This window comes from Alligator mississippiensis, chromosome 4 (assembly GCF_030867095.1).
Source record: "Alligator mississippiensis isolate rAllMis1 chromosome 4, rAllMis1, whole genome shotgun sequence".
NCBI classification, from domain to species: domain Eukaryota; kingdom Metazoa; phylum Chordata; order Crocodylia; family Alligatoridae; genus Alligator; species Alligator mississippiensis.
The window spans coordinates 4,766,340-4,786,730 of NC_081827.1; the positions used below are offsets into that span (position 1 = coordinate 4,766,340).

The 20,391-nt window shown below is 52.7% G+C and overlaps 2 non-coding genes across 2 annotated transcripts; both read left to right on the forward strand.

Moving 5' to 3' along the window:
* The first annotated feature begins 17,761 nt into the window (after positions 1 to 17,761).
* TRNAP-AGG (transfer RNA proline (anticodon AGG)) lies at positions 17,762 to 17,833 on the forward strand. Its single transcript has one exon. It is a non-coding gene; the product is annotated as a tRNA-Pro (tRNA).
* Positions 17,834 to 17,971: 138 nt separating this feature from the next.
* TRNAP-CGG (transfer RNA proline (anticodon CGG)) lies at positions 17,972 to 18,043 on the forward strand. The gene has a single exon. It is a non-coding gene; the product is annotated as a tRNA-Pro (tRNA).
* The last annotated feature ends 2,348 nt before the right edge of the window (positions 18,044 to 20,391 follow it).

Consider the following 20,391-nt stretch of genomic DNA (forward strand, 5'->3'; position numbering starts at 1 on the left):
GTGGATGAAGCGCTATGTGTCCTAGTAAAATATGGGTGGTTTCTGTGACCCATGTGCTTGAGGTTGAAAGTTACCCAAGAAGACCATCCTCTTCTCAAATCTCTTCCATGTGCTCACGGCCACTCATCCTTGCAGAGGAGAAAGGCCCTGGGGATGAGGAAACATTGGCTCCAGCCATCTCAATCACATGAGATCCTATGGACCCATCTCACGGCGCAGTGGGATATGAGCCACTGCCTGCAGCATGAAATAGGTGTCGTGTTGGACTGGCAAAACAGCCCAAGCCAGATCCGGATGTGAGGCTGTGCGCAGTTATCTGAAGATAGGAGCTTCAGATAACTTTTATCATCGAGTCACTTTTACCATTGAATCACCTAATTACTCCCTCTTCGTGTTTTGATCTTTGCTCAGAGAAAGGTAGGGTGATGCAGTAATAAAACTAGTGGTGGCCAAATGATCTATCTGGGTAAGTAAATACCACTAGCTCTTTTCTCATCTTGCGAGCAGGTGAGTCATAGAGAAGTAGGGCTGGATGGGACCTCCCAGGGGCTGTCTAATCCAACCGAGGTGGAGCTAGTAAGAACGCCTTCTGCAAGAGGAAAGGATTTCTTAAGATGAGCTCTCTCATCGGACCAACTGCATAGCTGACACTTTCAAATGCAAGACAGACTCCTTCATATTTTGCATTTGCAAGTTTGTCTAACTCTACCCAACACATAATTCTTGAACCATCATGGCTACGACGTGACTCTAACACCGCCTAAACCTCCTGTAACACTCAAATCAAATCGCAGGGTTGCTCCAAGAAATCCTTCCACAAGAGAACTGCTAGGCTACTTCTGGTTGTTGGTGGCGTTGACAGGCCGGGCGCACGGGAGTAGATTAGGAAGTGGTACAGACCAGGCATAAATTGATTTCCCTAGACCCTACTAATGAGAGTGCAGGTACGTGAGCTTGGCAGACATAACAAAGAGTAATATCTTGATCAGACCAACAGGTGCACTGCCTGATGACAGTAAACCTTTCTGAGCTTTTGTCACCAAACATGCATCCGGGTTGTGCTTTCTGTGCTGCCTGGACGATGGCTCGCTAGCACCGGCTTTCCAGAACACAGATTCCAGCAGCATATATGCCAAAAGCAACAGCAACCAGGTGCCACCCGAGAAAATGCTCTGCATGCCTCAGGACAACAAGTACTTCTGACGTAAATCATTTATGCAAGCCTCGCTGGAGCATCGATCAGTATGTATACTGCTCACACCAAGGCTTTGCTGAAGCATTGGCCAGAGTAGGCGTGAACAATGTACGAACCCCTCACACAAGCAGAACTCGGCATGCGCGACAGATGTGCACTCCCACCAGGAGATGGGAGGGGGCGATGGCCGTACAAGGTGTAGGACAGGGGTCCACACTGTTTTCAGACATGAGTGTCAAAAAAACTGCAATGCCTACTTGTAAGATGTTGGCGTACCAGGCAAACAAAACCCCAGTGGAAGGTGCTTGGCTGGACACACTGCATATTATTAGTTAGTAATCATGAATGTTGGTTTTTTTACAGCAAATGCCAAATTTTCAAAAATATCAAAACTAACCATCTGGTGATGAGGCAGGGTGTAGTCCAGGGGGAAGGGAAGGGAAGGGAAGGGCACCATGCCCCTGAAGGCAGCAGGGCAGGCAGGAAGGCCAGAGGGAGGGGAGGAGGGAGAGGAACTGGTACTAGAGTGACAGGGGAAGCTGTCGGGGAGCCTCATCCACTTCTGGCAACAAGTCTTCTGTCTTCCTATTACAGGGCATAAAAAATGACAGGGCCAACCAGCCTGCACCAAGAATGAGTGCCTTAAAGGCTAATGAGATAACTCGTTTAGCAAGCAGGGCAGGACCTCACCCTGAGAAGTTTGGACTGACTTCCAGGTGTGGATATAAATACTTTCCATGACTTCAAGCAGTGGATGAAAGTTGCAGGGATGGTAGCCTCTGCTGAGAGCATGAAGCCCGACAAATTTCAAGAAGATCGGTGCAGGGGTTTGGGGGGAACTGCACCCCAAATTCTTGAAAGCCAAACCCATGTGGTGTGTAGGTGTTACATCATAGGGGGGTGAAAACTGCAGGGGTGGTGGCCTATGATAAGCCACAAAGCCTGCCAAGTTTCAAGAAGATCAGTGCAGGGGTTTGGGGAAACTGCACCTCAAGCTGCAGACAAGCAAAACTCATGCCACGGGTGACACCGTGTGTGTTGAGGCGCAGCGGGGTGACGGCTGCAGGGATGGTGGCCCCTGCTGAGGCCATGACGCCTGCCAGCTGTGGAGGAGATGGGTGCAGGGGGGTTCTGGGGCCCTGCACCTCTGGCTGCTGACAGACAAAACTGGTGCCATGGGTGCTTGTGGGAGTGACCGTCTCTGTCTCGGGGCGTGGGAGACACTGCTGCAGGCCTGGCTGCTAAGCTACTGTGTTACCAGTTACCAATCAATCATGATTCTCTCAGGGCCCAGGCTCCCCTACCCTGGGGGTCTTCAAGAAGAGACCAGTGCTTTTCCAGTCTCCTCTTGAAGACCCCCAGGGTAGGGGAGAGCACCACCCCCCTTGGAGCCCATTGCAGGGCCTGGCAGCCCTCACCGTAAAGAAGCTCTTACTAATGTCCAACCTACATCTGCTCTCTGTCAATTTGTGCCCATTGTGCCTAGTTACTCCAGGGTGCCTAGTAAACAGAGCATCTCCTATTCCCTGCTGCCCTCCCCCGATGAATTTATAGGCAGCCACAAGATCCCCTCTTGGCCTTCTCTTGTGCAGGCTGAAGAGATCCAGGTCCCTCAGTCTCTTCTCGTAGGGCCTCCCCTGCAGGACCATATGAGTGGCCTCCTCTGGCCCCTCTCCATGCTGTCCACGTCCCTCCTGAAGTGCGGTGCCCAGACCTGGACTCAGTACTCCACCTGCAGCCTGACCAAAGTTGCATAGAGGGGGAGCATCACCTCCCTAAACTGTTCATCATGCGTCTGCTAATGCATGATAAAGTGGGGTTAGCCTTGTTGATCACTCGGTCACACGGATGACTCATATGCATCTTGGTGCCAACAATGACTCTGAGATCCCTTTTTGCTGCCGTGCTGCTGAGAAGGTCCTCCCCCAGCCTGGACGTGCGTTGGTGATTCCTTCTCCCTCGGTGCAGCACTTGCACTTGCACTTGTCTTTGTTGAACGGGATCCTAGTTTGTTCTGCCCACTTTTCCAACCTGCCCAGATCCACCTGGATCCGTTCCCTACCCTCTGGTGTGTTAACTTTGCCCCTTAATTTGGTATCATCTGCAGATTTGGACAGGGTGCTCCCCACGCCCTTGTCCAAGTCACTGATGAAGACATTGAATACACCAGTCCAAGGACCGAGCCTCGCGGGACTCCACTGCCCACATCTTTCCAGGTCAATACGACCCATCTACTACCACTCTCTGGGCGCGGCCCTTAAGCCAGTTTGCCACCCACCAGACCGTGTAATGGTCCACATCGCAGCCTCTCAGTTTAGTTATGAGACCAGAACACAATACCATATCGAAGGCCATCTTAAAGTCCAGGTAGACGACGTCTACCTCGACTCCTGCGTCTAAGCATTTTGTGACCTGGTCGTAAAAAGAAACAAAATTAGTCAGGCGGGATCTACCTGCAGTGAACCCGTGCTGATTTCCTTTCCGCATTACTTCCCCTGCTGGGCTCCTGCGAATGTGATCCTTTGCTACAACCTTTGTGTCTGTGCTACCACCCCAGTGTCCCTCATGGCACCACGGCCAGACGGAGAGGAGCAGCACAGCCCTGTGGGTCCCTGGTCTCCGCTTTCCCACCAGGAGCCTGACCCTCATGGGATTAGCAGGGAGGAGAGCTCATCCTAGCTCTGGAAATGACTTCCTTTGTCATTGCTCCATTAATATTGAGGGCCTGAGTTGCTATCGAGGTCCCCGGGGCGTGACTCCAGATCAAAGGGGAAGACATGCAAGAGGCCAGCAGCTCTTGGCGGTCCTTTACCAACAGTGACAAACAGGACACGCGACTCTGGAAGTCTTTTCTAAACACCCATCAGAGGAAAGCAGAAAAGGGCAAACACCTGGGGATTTTTTTTAAACACATTTTCTGGTCCCTTTTAAAAATCCCAGCTATTTATCTTGCCTCCTTCACTCAGCCCCTCCTCCGGTACTGGCACTGCCCACGTCCCCTTCGGAAGCGGGGCTCAGCAGCACGGCCGAGGGCCGTCGCGGCTGACACGGGCCATGTGGTCAGTATATAGTCCTGGCCCTGTGAAGTGGGCAGAGGCTCATTAGTCGCTGACAAGAATGGCACAGCTGCTCTTCTCTCTCGGGCTGCTGGGCACAGCGCTGTGTGCAGGTAAGAAGCAACGTCTCTGTATTTTCCTAGGACAGCTCAGGGGGTCTCCACTGCCCTGGTCTCTAGATAATGAGGCACCTGGGAGAGCAGCTGGGGGTAGCAGAGCCCTCGGCCCCGCACACCTGGGTTACTTTTGAAAGCAAAACCGAGGCTTTGAAATCATGTGTGTCTTCCTGAAAGTTGCACCTTCAACCTCCAAATCCCAGTTTTATTACTGGGCCTGTTAAGCGATGGGCAGAGCCGGATCTGACCCCGTCTCAGTTGGTCTGATTTCCATGTTGGCTTCAGCTACTAAGTGCTGCCTCCATCTCACTTTACGTGATGGTTTAACATCCCAGGGTAGAAGGGCGGTGCAATCGCTGGTATAAAAGCAGCAGGTTTGTTCACCTGGTCACTGCACCTCTCCCATCTCCTACGGGTGGGGGATGCTGCACAATGGGAGGTTGCTACCGACTGACCGAGCCCTGGTGCTGGCTCTTCTGCTCTGATCATCCGTCATGGCCTCATCTCTTCCCCCAGCTTCTGCCAAGTTGGACCAGGCGCCGGTTGTCAGAGCAGCCCGGGGAAACACGGTGACGCTGACCTGCTCCTGCAAGCCCTGCAACTTCACCGACTTCCTCTCCATGTGGGACTTCTACGGCAGGGACGGAGGCACCGAGAGGCCGGTCCAGGTCGCACTCAGACCTTCCAGCAAGGCGAGAGCAGAAGATGCAGGGTCTCAATTTCCTATCACACATCACGGAAACTCACAGTCTTCACTGGTCATCAGAGACCTTCAGATAAATGACACGGGCACCTACGTGTGCACAATGATCCCCAAGACACCACCTCCAACACTAGTTCTCAAGGGACCTGGAACTCTCCTGGAAGTCTACGGTAACCACCCTTTATTATTAATCACCATGGCTGAGAGAGCAACCCAGGCCCCGTTAAAACCCAGGGGAGTTTTGCTGCTGGTTTCAAGGGGGTGAAGATGGCACCCACAGTTTGTGACTCGGTCCTTGACAGACTGGGCTGCTAGAGAGGGGGCTTGGCCCCCTCTCTTCCCTCTGACCTTTGTTATTGTAAAGATCAAAAACAAGTTTTGGGACACAGAACAAACCAGATCATTTCAGGGCCCAGTTTCTTATCAAAATAGAGGTGCTGAATTTCATGTCCCCATGAAAATGGACTCAAAAAGAAATGGTCTTTTAAGAAGGTGCTTCCCTGGCCATTTCTTGCGTTTCTCAGTGTCACGTGACAGTCACTTGCCAGTGTTCCCAGACCTGTGGTGATGGTTTCCAGGGCAGGTATCTGGACTTCATAGAACTGGGGCGTGCAAAGTGATCCCCCAGGTATTTCCAAGCAGTCACATGTAACGTTGCTCATCTAGGAAAAGAGATGCAAGGAGCAGTGGCTGAATGGGCCTGCGTGCCGGCCAGCAGGACTCCTCCAGGGACGGAGAGAGCTCTGCGGGTGGGCAGCGAGTGTGAGCTCCCAGCACGATGCACTTGCACAAGGAGTCAGCTGGTGCAACGCGTGGGTGCAGGAAGGTAGGGGGGAGGGAATAGGGAGAGGATGCTGCGCGTTGTGTCCGGTGCTGGAGCCCACAGTTTAGACAGGATGTTGCAAAATGGCCACAGGTGCAGAAAAGAGCTACAAACATGAGTCAAGGGCTGCGGGAAATTCCTCGCAGTGATGGACTCATTTAGCCTTTCAGCTTCTCAGAAAAGGACTGAGATGTGGCTTGAGGCCGGTTTCCAAAGATCTGCACAGGGAGAAGGTCCTGGGTACCAAGGGGCAGGGCAGATCTGGTGGGGGGCAGTAGTGCAGTCGCCCCCCATATGATGCCACCCAAACTGTAATACTAAGCGCCTGAGAGGGGCCGTGGCCGTGGCAGTGCTACTGAGTCACTGCTGAACAAGTCAACTGAACATCACAGTTTACTTTACTATCGTCTCCCTGGTTCCTGCTAATCTCTCTCCACTCCACAGGTGCTAACGACTGTCCATCCTTTTTAATGGTCTTGATGTTTCACTACTTAAACTGTCCTTTCCTCTGCAGTGTTGCTGTCTGTTAGCCCCTCCTGGGAATGCCTCTTCTCTTTCACAGCCCTGCAGCATGCTTCTGGCTCCAGCTAAAACCCTTAACCCAGGCAAGGTCCAGTCCACTCAGGTGTAGAAACGACTGACAGAGAAGTATTGGAGGCACTCTCCAGACACTCAGAAAGACTAGATTTTGTTTTAAGAGTCTGAATAAGACACGTATATTTAGCTATAGTGACTACAGTTCTTTGACTATTCCTTTGCCTAGTCTGTTCAATTTTTTAAACTTTCTCTTAATTTCGCAAACGAATGCACATTCCAACAGTGATATTTGTTTTTCTTTTGATCTTAAACTGTACAATACAGTGCTCATCCCCTATTATATTAGTAAAGCTTCCAGTTTCTCTGTAAGAGGAAAAAATATGTGGCATGTTCTAGGTGATCCTGTGCCACATCGCCTGCTCCTCCTTTTCAAAACCCTAGATCCACCCATGCTCAGGGGGTATTAATCCAATGGACAAAACCAGATTAAGAGCTAAAGCCTGGAGGGAGCATCCAGACTAATTGCTGTTAAAACTAAAACACATGCTTACAGGGGAGGATCGTGACCCCGGAGAGCAAAGTAGCAGGACAAGCAGTGGCTTCTCTGTCTTTTGATGACTTCAGGTTAAGATGGGATGCCTTTCTGGGAGGGGTGATCCGGCCAAACACAAGATCTTGGGCTCAACCCTGGAGGCACTGGGTGAAAGTGTGGGCTGTCATCAGGAGATCAGACTAGAGGATGTAATGTCCTTAAACTCTATGAAATCATAGTCTGCCAAAGCACAAAACGCTTCTCCTGTACAGTCACTTGCACATGCCATGAGGCAACTCGGAAAATTAGTTTGTGTTGTGGCAGCTAGCTGGACACACGTGTTCAGCCTGACACGGCAGCCCACGCTTCGCTACCTTAAATGGTCACAGAGGTGTTGCATTAATATGCAGCAGGAAGGGGCGGGCCAAGGGACGTGTAGGGGCATCGTTGAAGGTGGAGGGGAAGCCCACAGTGGACAACATGGAGGGAGCGGATGCTCACACAGAAAATGGCAGCCTGTTGCCGCTCTTGGACGTCCCGGGCCCTCCTGTTCTCCAGCGTGGGTTGCAGCGCTATTCCCTCCTTCCCCACAGCTCCACCCCACATCTGGCTCTCTTCTGCCACGAATGCAGATCGCACCTCCCTCGTGACGTGCATGGCCAGCGACTTCTACCCTCAGACCCTGGGGATCACGCTGACCACGACCTGCGGGGAATACAGGGTGCTGGACGACAACACGTCACTGGTCGTGACCAGCGCTGGGACCTTCAACATGACCCAGAGAGCCTGGGTGGACGCGGCCGGCTGCCGCGATGGGACGGTGGTGACCTGCTCGGTCAAACAGCTGACGGAGACCCACAGGACTCTCTGGATCCCCGGGCTGAGACAGAGAGGTAGGAGCCCTCGTTAGGTGACAGAGGTGACAGCTCTGGGGGAGCTCCTGGGCTTTGCTCTGTTTGGGGGGGGTTGGGGTCACCTTTGGAGAGACCAGGTCTTCCTCTGTAAGTGACTCAAGTCTCCAAAACACATTTAGAAATGGGAATGTGCATGTCTGCAGACTCCACCCCAGAGTGAGGATGCCACCTTGACCTAGCGGCTCTGTGTCCCCAGTGGGATTTGGGGGAAAGGAGCATGTGTTGTGGTCCTGCCACCCCTCTGCAGCCTGAAGGAGGGAGGGGGGACATGTGAAAGCCGCGCTCCTGCCCCCAGCTCAGCCAGTGCCCACGTGCCCCCAGCTCCCCGTCTCCAAAGTGCTCCTGACCTACCCTATATCAGAGCCTGAGCTCAGCCCAGGGGCTCTGGTTCTGCCCGAGCTCTCAGCAGACGCGGGGGGACTGGAAGAGCTGGAGGCCTCTCGGGCAAACCTCGGAGCAGCGAGTGCCAGCCCGCGGGATCTGACTCCTGCCCATCCCAACAGCAGCTGGGAACCCCTTTGGGCTCCCCTTGAACCTCACGTGGTCCGTGCCCCCAGGCCGTGAAAGCAAAGGCAGCCTGTGAAGGGCTGCAGCAGAAAGCAGGGCTTCCGGCACTGTCAGAGCAAAGCCTGACCACAGCCCCAGGGAGCAGGGTGTGACTGCCCGGGGGCCTGACAGCAGGCAGGAAGAAGCCACTCACTGTGTGTGGTCGGAGGCCTCGATGCCAAGCAGCTTTGTGGCCAAGGCTTCTCCTGCAGCTGGCTCAGACCGTGCCCTGTGCCCAGAGCTCCTGCTGAAGCCTGCAGTGGTATGCAGCTCTGCAGCCCAGGGGAGGCAGCCACCCGTGGATCTCATTTTGCAGTGAGAAGGAGGCGCACAAGGTTAATACCATATTTTTTTGGTATGCAACACCCCCCCCATGTAACACACCCCTTGTGTTCGACAGGCAGAATGAATTAAACCACATAGTTTCATAGTTTCATCGTAGCTAGGGTCAGGAGGGACCTGAACAGATCATCTCGCCTGACCCCCTGTCACAGGCAGGAATGAATGCTGGGGTCACAAGACCCCAGACAGGTGATCATCCACCTCCTCTTGAATTTACCCAAGGTAGGAGCGAAGGCCACTTCCTTGGGAAGTTGGTTCCAGATCCTGGCCACCCTAACTGTAAAATATTGCCTTCTAATCTCCAACCTAAACTTATTCTCCATCAGCTTATGGCCACTGTTCCTCGTCACCCCAGGTGGTGCTGGGGAGAAAAGGGCTCTTCCTATTTGCTGCTCATCTCCCCTGACGAGCTTGTAGGCAGCCACCAGGTCCCTCCTCAGCCTCCTCTTGCTGAGGCTGAACAGGTTCAGGTCCTTCAGTCTCTCCTCATAGGGCCTGCCCTGCTGCCCTCTCACCAAGTGGGTGGCCCTCCTCCGACCCCTCTCCATGCTGGCCACATCCTGTTTGAAGTGCGGTGCCCAGAACTGGACGCAGTACTCCACCTGCGGCCTGACCAAAGTCGTATAGAGGGGGAGGTTCACCTCTCTGGACCGGCTTGAGATGCACCTTTGGATGCATGACAAGGTGTGGCTGGCCTTGCAGGCTGCGGTCTGGCATTGGCGGCTCACATTCATCTTGGAGTCAGTAATGACTCCAAGATCCCTTTCCACCTCTGTGCTTTCAAGAGGGGAACTCCCCAGCCTGTGGATTCCTTCTCTGTGTGTCTGTCTCTTTGCCTGCCCCTCACTCCCAAGCCACAGCCCCCGCCAGCCCTGCTGCTGCCTCTCACTTCCTGAGCCACAGCACCCCACATCCTGCCAGCACCCACCCTCCCCAGGCTCCAGACCCCACACAGACCCACAGCCCCTGACACCTTCAGATAACACCTCCACACACACTTCAAAAATAGCACCTCATGATTTACATACCAATCTACTGATTTTTTAAGAGTGTCTCATGATTTCTGTCACAATGGGGTTGGCAATTCTGCAAAAGGAGGAATACTACATTATCTGCCTCAACTTGATCATCTTATCTCCCTTCTTCCATAAAGAACAAGCTGGCAAACAGAGATATCCAGCAACACAAAAGTTTCAGAGCCTATCGTGTTGCTGGAAATGGCTCCCAGATGTCACTTGGGAAACTAAGTATTAGGGACTAATACTTCCAGTCTCACAAGAACACTGAAAGTCCTCTTTCCCTGCAGCAAGTGACAGAGCAGCAGCCGCTGGGGAGCGGAGCCTGCTCCTCCCACCTTTGCCCCTGAAGGCAGAACCTGCTCTTACCGTACTTCTCGCATATAATGTGCATGTCTATGTCCAGCTGCTGGTTTTGGGGGTGGGGAAGTGTGTGTTGTATGCGAAGAAATATAGTATTTTTCCTAGTCCTGGACCAAGCATGGTGCAGGGGGAAGAAAGCCCCTGGCTGCCCTCAGGAACTCAGCAGACGGCTGCCTCTATGGGCAGCTCTGAGACCTTCATATCCCCCGTGTGCTCCCCTCCTTTGCACTTCATGTTACCCCATTCCTTTTGTACACTTACTGCCAAGGATTTCAGCAGCAAAGGCGCCGCAGGAGATGGGGAGCAATTAGCATTGGCCTCAGCACTCGTCAGGGACACCGGTGCCAAGAAAATCCCTTAAAAGGAACTCCTCCTTGGTTTGATTGACAGCAGCACTGTGCTCTGGGGCTGGACCACACACAAGTTTTCCTTCAGGCCCCTCCCACTATTACACATGTGTCTGCACACACATGCCTATGCACACACACACCCCTGTGCACGTTCAATTCCCTCCAGAGATAGCCATCACCGTGCTGGTTAGACCGGCTGGGCTGGATTTCAGCACAAAGCAGCGCTAGCAAAGACACCCAGGCAGGTTTGGAGCCAGCAGCCCGAGAGCTGTGTGGGTGCTCTCCTTTCCTGCCCGTACGGTGATGAGGCTGGAGGAGCTGCCGATGTATCCGCCTAGTCAGGGCATCGCTCACAAAGCTCGCCTGTTCCCAGAATCACGGCTTTGGGCTGGGCGAGTGGATTTGATGCAGTCCATCTCTGCATGGAGGGGCGGCACAAAGACCCCAGCTCCATCTTTGTGCAGGGGACGCAGTGCTCTGGGCAGCAGCCCGTCCCACTTTCCTAGCCCTGAAAACCCTATCAATACACCCCGTACTTCTCACTACCAGATCAGTGCCCGTCAGAGAAGTTCCTGCAGTCTCTTTACCCCACGCACTGCCCATCTTGTGGGTTTTGCATGCTGGCTGGATCCTGTATTGGCAACAGGAACCACACCAGGAAGGAAACCCCACACGCTTTGTTAGCTGGGCTCAGACACTAGCACACAAAACACCCGAGCACCAGCCACGCCGCAGCATCTCACCACCAGCACCTGAGGGCAATTGGGAAAGAGTCCAGCGGAGATCCTATGACCTACGAGGCTTCCTGCCTCCCCCACCCGGAGGCCACCTAAGCGGTGGGCAAGGCCCTTGGCAGGGACGGAGCAGGGGAGAGCAGAACTGCATGTCTTTTCCCCCCAGGCTCAGAGGCACTGTTTTACACAAGGATGGTCATCGCGGGGCTTGTGATCCTGTGGCTCATCCTGCTTGTCCTTCTCAGGAACCGTAAGTGGCCGGGGGGCAGAGGGGTTTCCGGGGCTCAGTGCAGCCCCTCTACGTGAGGGACTGGCCATGGGAGGAAACGCCGGTGCCCCTTCAGCTGGTGTGAGCTGCCCTTTGCACCGGGGCTGCTCCCGCTCCAGGGGCTGCAGGGAGTTTTGCTGGGTGGCTCGGGGGTGGTTGGCGGATGAGATGCAGACCCGCTCCCTGCTGCAGCACAGCCCTGGCTCCGAGTCCCTGTAGGCAGGGACACGGCATCTGATGCAGTGGGCTGCTGCTTACAAAACCTTGTGCCTCCGAATTAGTCAGTCTCTAAGGTGCCTCCTGCCCAGCTTCAGACTGACACGGCTGCCTGCCCTGCCCTGTGGTAGGAAGTTACTGTCTGCCGGGTGCTCAGGGCCGTGGGAATCTCCTGCCACTCGCCCGTGTCCATGGGCGGAGGTGCACATGGTGTGATGCATCATCACATACAGCACGACTGTGTTAACAGTTTTCTCCAGTTAAAAACAAACTAGAAGCTTTCTATTCTAACATGCCAGGTGCCTTGGGCTGTACTATTCAATTTAAGATCAAAGCAAAAGAAATATAACTACTGCAAAGGGCACTCATTTGCTAGATTATATATTAATTTTTGAAAACACAAACTTGGCAAAAATATAGTCAAAAGCTGCTGTTTCATTAGTCCTGTAGTCACTGCAGTTACATGCACGGCTCTTATTCAGTCTCCCAGCCCGACACCTTCCCCAGAACCGAACTGTCTGCAGAAAGGCAATGAAAGGAAGGTAGTTGTCCAGGGCCAAGTGAGGCCAAATCTTGCCAGCTCCTCCCCTCTCCTGAACAGACACCTTCTACCTGTGTGTCTCCTCCATAGCACCCGACCACCCAGCAGGAAGAAAGGAGGCAGAACGAGGCCTTTGCTCTATCTTGGAGGGAATTCAGAGAGAGGCCTCTACACAGCTAAGCCGCATCTGCTCCTATCTTGCAGGTAACTTCAGCTCGGAAAACGGGAGGTCGGCGTTTGCTGTATCAGCCACCCCGGGGGTGGAGAAGCAGCGAGGGACTGGAGAGGGTCCAGAGGGAGCGGCAGCAAGTCAGTCCCCGGAGTCTGGCTCAGCTCAGCGCTGCTCCGGCACTCAAACACAAGGAGTCAGGCCCCCGTCGCAGGCAGTTTGACAGCCATGGGGTTTGGAAAATGTCATCCACCTGCATTAGGAGCTTCCAGGATGCACTGGAATTGCTTTTATCCTCCCAGCATTCCCCTACAGGGGCTGGAAACTGGGAATTAGGTTTGTGAATCCCAACCTTGTGATCAACCATCCTCCTGCTCTCGTCTTCCTCAGGCAATGGAGAAATGTCTCTAGGACAACAAAGAAAGGATTGCTCACATTGAGGCAAATAGACAAGCTTGTGTTATCTTGGGTTTCCCGCCCCGCAAATGACAATTATTTTAAACGGATGAATGAAGCTGTGAGTTCCTCCTTGCCTTTCACTGCTTCGGGGTTCAAAGCCATGCAGCAGGGAGACGACTTCACACAAGCCTGGATTAGACCAGGCGCATCCCCGAAGAGCTGAATGTGAATTAACTGGATTCAGGATTCAGTTGTAGAAAGAGGGAACAATGCAATGACCTGCGGCACGGAGATGAAATCAGAGAATCATAAAAAACAAGGGCTGAAGGGACCTCAGGGGGTCACATCTAGTCCAACCCCTGCTCCAAGCAGGACCAGCCCCAACTACATCATCCCAGACAAGGCTTTATCTACCCGGGTCTTCAAAACCTCCAAGGATGGAGACTCCCCCACCTCTCTGGGTGACCTGCTCCAGTGTTTTACTGCCCTCCTAGTGAAAGAGATTTTCCTTATATCTCACCTGCTGCAACTTGAACCCATTGCTCCTTGTCCTGTCATCTGCCCCCACTGAGAACAGCCCAGCTCCATCCTTTTTGCAGCCCCCCTGCAGGGAGGTGAAGGCTGCTATTCAATCCCCCTCAGTCTTCTCTTCTGCAGGCTAAATCAGCCCAGTTCCCTCTGCCTCTTCTCACAAATCATGTCCCCAGCCCCCAAACCATTTTTGTTGCCTCTCCTGAATTCTCTCCAATGTGTCCACATCCTTTCTGTAGTGGGGGCCACAACTGGACACAGGACCCCAGATGTGGCCTCGCCAGTGCTGAATAGAGGGGAAGAATCACTGCCCTTGATCTGCTGGCAACACTCCTCCCAATGCAGCCCAGGATGCTGGTAGCCTTTTTGGCACCAAGGGCACACTGCTGGCTCCTGTTCAGCTCCTTGTCCCCTGTCACCCCCAGGTCCTTGTCTGCAGAGCTGCTGCCCAGCCCATCACCCCCAGCCTGCACCGGTGCAGGGGATTGCCCCATCCTAATGTCACAACCAAATTAAGTAGTGCCCATGTCACAAACAAATAAAACCATTCAAAACAGTTTTTTTCTACACTAGGTTAACTAAGGGTTAACAATAATAATAATAACCGCTTTTTTTGCTGCACATGTCAAAAAAAAATGTATAACTGTGACACCAACATAAAATAAAACTTAGCCTTCTGTGCTGTACATAAATCATTATAACTGGTCGAAATGACAGGGGAGCGTCCAAGAGTGTCCCTATGATAACACCCTAGCAAAGACCGCTAAATAATTGGCGATTCTAATTAAATTTATAACGTGACAAAAAGCAATTGGCTATTATACAAATAAAACCCGTCTTCACTTCCGTGAAGAACAGGAGACTTCCGCACACACCTAAAAAACCTCTGAACGTATACATGAAAATAACTGACAAATTGATCGCTTGTCAGTCTCCCCCATCTCGACCTTATCAGACGTAAATCAACGACCTGCCGGCCCGACTTTTTTTTCTCCATTTATCTGCCCGACCAAAAAACTCTTATACAGACCCACCTATGACCTATGAACCTTAAGCTATAACTAACCAAGTATCTCTGACCTCCGCTATTCACCACCTTGACGGCGTGAATAAATAATCTTGCTTTACAACCGATAAGCGTCCGCCTAATTAATTCCACTCCAAGCGTCACAAATACCCGCCTGACGGCCTTCTAAGGCCCCGGACCCTTATCTGCCCGGGTGGGAGTCAGGGAGAGCTGCTGGCCGGCTGTCCTGGGTTCCAACACCTAAGTGCAGGACTTTACACTTGTCCTTGTTGAACCTCATGAGATTTCTTTTGGCCCAGTCCCACAATGTGTCTAAGTCACTCCGGATCCTAGCCCTACCCTCCAGTGTATCTACTACTTCCCCCAGCTGGGTGTCATCTGCAAACCTCCTCATGGCACACTCCATCCCATCTTCCAGGTCATTGATAAAGACATTGAATAACACTGGCCCTGGAACTGACTTCACTTGATACCGGCTGCCAACTGGACATTGAGCCATTGATTACTACGCTTGGAGCTCGACGCTCCAGCCGGTTTTCTATCCACCTTCCAGACCATCACCTTACAGTCCATTCATCCAACTTACTTCCAGCCCATTCATCCAGCCCATACTTCCTTAGCTTGCCTGGAAGACCACATGTTGTGAGAGACCATATCAAAATCAAGGTCAGCCACACCTGCTGGTCTCCCCATATCCACAGAGCCAGTCACCTCACCATAGAAGGCAATCGGGTTGGTCAGGCATGACTTGCCCCTGGTGTATCTATGCTGACTGCTCCTAATCACCTTCTTCTCCTCCAAGTGCTTGGAAATGGATTCTTTGAGGACTTGCTCCATGATTTTCCCAGGGACTGAAGTGAGGCTGACTGGTCTGTAGTTCCCTGGATCCTCCTTTTTCCCTTTCTTAAATATAGGCACTATGCTTGCCCTTTTCCTACCATCTGCGAGAAATGTATCTGTCCAGGTGCAGAGTCCACACGTGTCTTCTGTGCACACACTACATGTGTTGCAGACTGTTAGACTAGCATGTAGGCTGCCCTCTCCAGTGTCCGAGGAAGGGGTGAGGTACATATGATACAGCAAAGAGAAATGGTGGGGAAGGGGGCACTTTTCTCTGTGGGGCAGGGTCCTTTTCCTAGGATCCTCTGGGCATCTAACCAAGCCCCACCATCCCCACAGCCGCTGGGCACTGCCAGTGCCCTCATCTGCCTGGCTTGTGCAGACTGCCAAGGGTGGGCTTGGGATATTCTGCTTTGTGGTTGTGGGGAGGGACTGAACGGGGATGAGGGTGGTCTTTGGGTTAGTGACTGCCTGTGAGCACAGGGGACTGAACTTGCTGGGCCCCTGTTCCTGTGTGCGTGGGTGTCCCTTCAGGGCCGTGTCCAGGCTCTGCCTGCTCCTGTCCACACAGGCAGCCTCCAAGGGGAGGGTTTGCTGGGCCCTGAGAAGGGGCCGTGAGGCCAGAGAAACTGGAGTCAAGAGGGAGCAGGAACAGATGGGAAATGCGAGTGACCCAGCAAAGGGCAGGAGCAGATGGCCTGACTCTCCAAGCCCATTTGCTTTAAAAGTCCCCCTTGGTCACAGTGTCTGTGTGTGCTGTGGGGCTCATTCCCATGCACCGCATTGACTTGCTGGGCCTCATTGCTGGGACGCACGCACCATGGGGTTTAGCAGGACTCCCCAAACAGCACCTAATTGCCTCTACAGAACAAGGACCCACCAACCACTGCAGAGCTCAGCACACACCTCCCCCAATAGTTCCCGCCAGTGAAGGACACGGGTGTTCCCTGGACCACATGCTGGAGACACAGCAGCTCCCCCATCCCAGCTTGGCTCCTCCGGACTCCCGGAAACCATCAGACTCCAGCCTTGGGGCACAGACTGCTTCTACCCCAGCTCCCCATAACCCCCGGGAGCTAGGCTGGTCGCCAGCCTCCGCTGAGCTGAAGAATATCACGGCCACCCCCTTCTTCCAGGAATCCCCCAGACACAGGGCGATGGCTCTGCCCAGGGCTGCTCAACCTTCTGGTGCAGCAGGCCAGAGGAGTGGTGCCGGGTCTCTCCGCAGGCTGGATCCAACCCCATGAACCAGGACAGGGCTCCCCACTGCCTCTACTCAGCCTGCTACTGGCTGGGGCCCCACACCACCTTCCTCGTCCCCCCAGTGCAGGATCAGGTCCCTCATAACCAGATTAGGGCCCTGTTCAAGCTCTCCAGGGCATACACTGCTGGATCAGGGCCCCGTCCTGCCTCGGCTTTGCCCCATGCTGCAGGATCAGGCCCTGCACTGCCCCTGGCTGCCCCCTGCATGCCCAGATCCACATCCGCGTGCCCATGCAGCAGGCTGTCTCGCTGGCAGGACTCTCCCTGGCTGCATTCCCATCACCTGCTACAGCCCAACCCTTACAGAGGCCGTGCACGGAGCGGCTGCAGACTGGACGCCCAGGGAGCCCTGCCACAAGGACAGCGTGCTGGGGCCTTCCCTTCAGTGGAAAGCTGGAGCCAGGCCGGTGACAGAGTAAGGGCTAGGAGCAGCAGCCCCAGGAGAGAGGCTGGCTGTCTGCACTGGTGTCTGTGCCGCGATCTTCATGCCAGCCGGACCCTGGGCGTGATCCCACTCCCCTTGAACCACCCGTTGGGTGAGACTGGAAATAGGGCCGGCAGCGAGAGGGATCCAACGCAGCCTGTCCTGACTGCTGAAGAAGACTCCTGCCCTCCCAGAGCAGCCGCCTGGCCCTGAAGATCCTGTTTGGCTTCCCGTGATTTCATCACCTGGACAGCCAGAGTGGGCAGCTCAATGCAGGCCCACCCCCGGGTACGTTCGTGTTGCACTTTTGCCGGGTTGTTTAGTTAACACAAGTGAACTGGACACCTGCCTGGCCTGGCCTGGCCTGGCCTGGCCTGGCTACTTCTTCCCTTGACCTCGTCCTGGCTCCGGGCTGTGGAGGAGACCGGGGTGTTGGCAGTGTCACTAGCAGCATGGCCGGGGACCAGGAGCTGGTTCAAACCCCACACGGATTTGTCCCCGAGCTGTCCCGGGACAAAGGGCCCGCGCAGCAAGCCCTGCCCCGGAGTAACGGGGCCCAGCCCCGGGCGGGGAAACCTAGGCTGAGAAGCGCTGCAACCCCGACACTGGCCCTTTAAGAGCCCGTGGGGACGGGGCTGTGACGTAGTGCGTTTCCTTTTTTGGGCAGGGAATCCCCTCGCTGTTGGGGGCGGCTGGGAGGAGCCAGGGCTGCTGGGACAAGGGGGGGTGTGGCCAGGCGCAGGGGCAAGAAGCAAGGGGGGGGGCAAAGGCGGCCCCAGCCCCCGCTCCTCCTGCAGGGGCGAGCGCAGCCTCCGCAGTGCCGGCAGCCGGGAGCAGCGAGCTGCTCCGTGTGCTTGGCTCGTTGGTCTAGGGGTATGATTCTCGCTTAGGGTGCGAGAGGTCCCGGGTTCAAATCCCGGACGAGCCCTGGTTTTTTTTTTCCTCCCACTTTTCTTGTGCCCTGTCCTAAAGGCTCCCCCTCTCCTCCCCCGCTCGCTCTCCGCAGGCCTGCTCGCGGGCAGAATCAGGACAGCTAGAAGTAAATACGGAAGCAAACCTATCGTGTGGCTCGTTGGTCTAGGGGTATGATTCTCGCTTCGGGTGCGAGAGGTCCCGGGTTCAAATCCCGGACGAGCCCTTTGTGACCCACACAGGCTGAAGGCTCCCTCGTGCTGCTGAACGTCTGTTAGGGCCCCGACGCAGCGCGCTGGGTCCTGGTGCCTTTCTCCCCAGTGCATTTTACCTTTCTTTGGGAAAGGTTTGGAGGAGGAGGGGTGCATTTGAGGTCAGTCTTAGCTGCAAAGAGCCAAAAAAGGAAGTGCCCGCTTCACACTGCAGAGGAAACCTTTAAGGAACTTGCAGACTTGCCCCGATGTAGATGGAGGCTGCGTGCTGGCAGGCTCGAGTCATGTGCATTGGAAGGAACAACTTGGCTTCCTCCTACCCATTACAGCATGCTAAATTACTTGTAGCAATTGAGGGGGAAGAAAGACCTGGCCATCCTGGAGAAAGCCCTGCTCAGTGCAGGGCGGCAGTCAGGCAGTCAAACAAAATGCCAGGCTGTTATCATGCTGAGCACTTCATAAAACCATTAGAGAAATCACCTGCAATTTCCTCTTGCAGAGATGACTCAGTCCTGATCTTTCTGTCTCAAAAAGGAGCGGTGGAATTCATTGCCCCTTCCCCTTATTCCTACATGATGAACCCCCTTACCTAGAAGCATGGGTTTACTTTCTCTCTATCCTTTGCTAGGTCACTCTAAACTGTCCCAGTTTTTTCATCTATCCTCTTTACATACCTCTTGATTTTTTCCCCTGACACACACATATAGTGTGTGTATGTATGTATGTGTGTATATATATATATGTGTGTGTGTGTGTGTACACACATATATATATAAAATATGTGTATAGATATACACACATATATATGTACATACACCCAAATATATGCATCACACATGTACGTATGCAAAGCTATGTATGCATGTATGAATATATCTTAGCAAAGCTAGGTATGTATGCATGTAGGTATGTAAAGCAATGTATATATCAATGTATGCAAATCTATGCATGCATGTATATGTATGTATGTAAAGATAAGTATGTATGTATGAAAAGCAACGTCTCTTTGTATGCATGTAAATCTTTGCATGTATGTCTATGTATGTATGTATATAAAACAATGTGTGTAGGTATGTATGTATGTAAAGTTATGTATGTATCCATGAAAAGCAATGTATGTATGTAAAGCTATGTATGTATGCATGTAAAGCAACGTATCTATGCATATATGTATGTATGCAAAGTTATGTATGGAAGTATGTATGTAAAGCTATGTATGTATGTATTTAAAGCTATATATCTATGTATGTAAAGCACTGTATGCAGGTATGTATGTATGTAAAGTTATGTAAACCAATGTATATATGTATGTAAAACTATGTATGTATGTAAACCAACATATATATGTATGCATGCATGCATGCATGTATGCAATGAATGTAAAGCAATGTATATATGCATATATGTACATATGCAAAGCTACGCATGTATGTAAATCAACGTATATATGTGTGTCTGTATGCATGTATGTACATAAAGCTATGTATGTATGTAAAGCTGTGTGTGTATGTATGTATATAAAGCAATGTATGTAGGCATGTATGTAGGTAAATTATGTATGTATGCCTGTAAAGCAATGTATGTATGTATGTAAACGAATGTATGTATCTATTTATGTATGTATGTATGTATGTATGCAAAGCTGTATGTGTGTGTGTATATATATACACACACACATACAGCTTTGCATACATCTATATATATATGTTTGGCAACAAATGTCCAACTCGGGATCCTTAAAATTCTGTTTTATTAGGCGGATTGAAACACTGTAATGAAGTCAAATCATAAACCTTGCCCTCCCTCCCCCCCACACACACAGTAGCGAGTTACAAGAGTCGGGTATACCTATCCCACAGGCGCTGGAGTCTGCCGTCCATGGCCAGTTGAGGCTTCTTCCAGCGCGGTGTTATCCTCCAGAAGGGGGTTGCTGGCTGGTCCTTCTGGCTGGACAGGTCAGGTGCTGGTCGAGTTGGAGATCAAGAGGGCGCCACTGAGGGTCACTTTTCACTGCTTTTTATCTGTCCCTGGCAAACTTTGGTGACTCCCCAGTTTTCAGGTTTGCCCAATCCAGGGGTCTTTGACCCTCGTGGGACTTCCCCCTCAGTGGCTACTGGATGGCATCTGTCAGCCCCAGGGGTCATCCACATGTACGTGCAGGTTTGGGAGTCCGTTGATGACTTTTGAATAGGGCTCTGGGAGCGGTCGATCTGGAGATATTAACTGATTAACTCAGACCAGGGCTTCTAGCCCTTAAACAGAGCAGTTTAGAGAATTCCCGGTTGCTACATTGTCTCCTATTGATTTCTTCCATTGGTTGATCTGCGGTTTCCCTAGGTGTTAATGGCCCCCTGCTACCGTG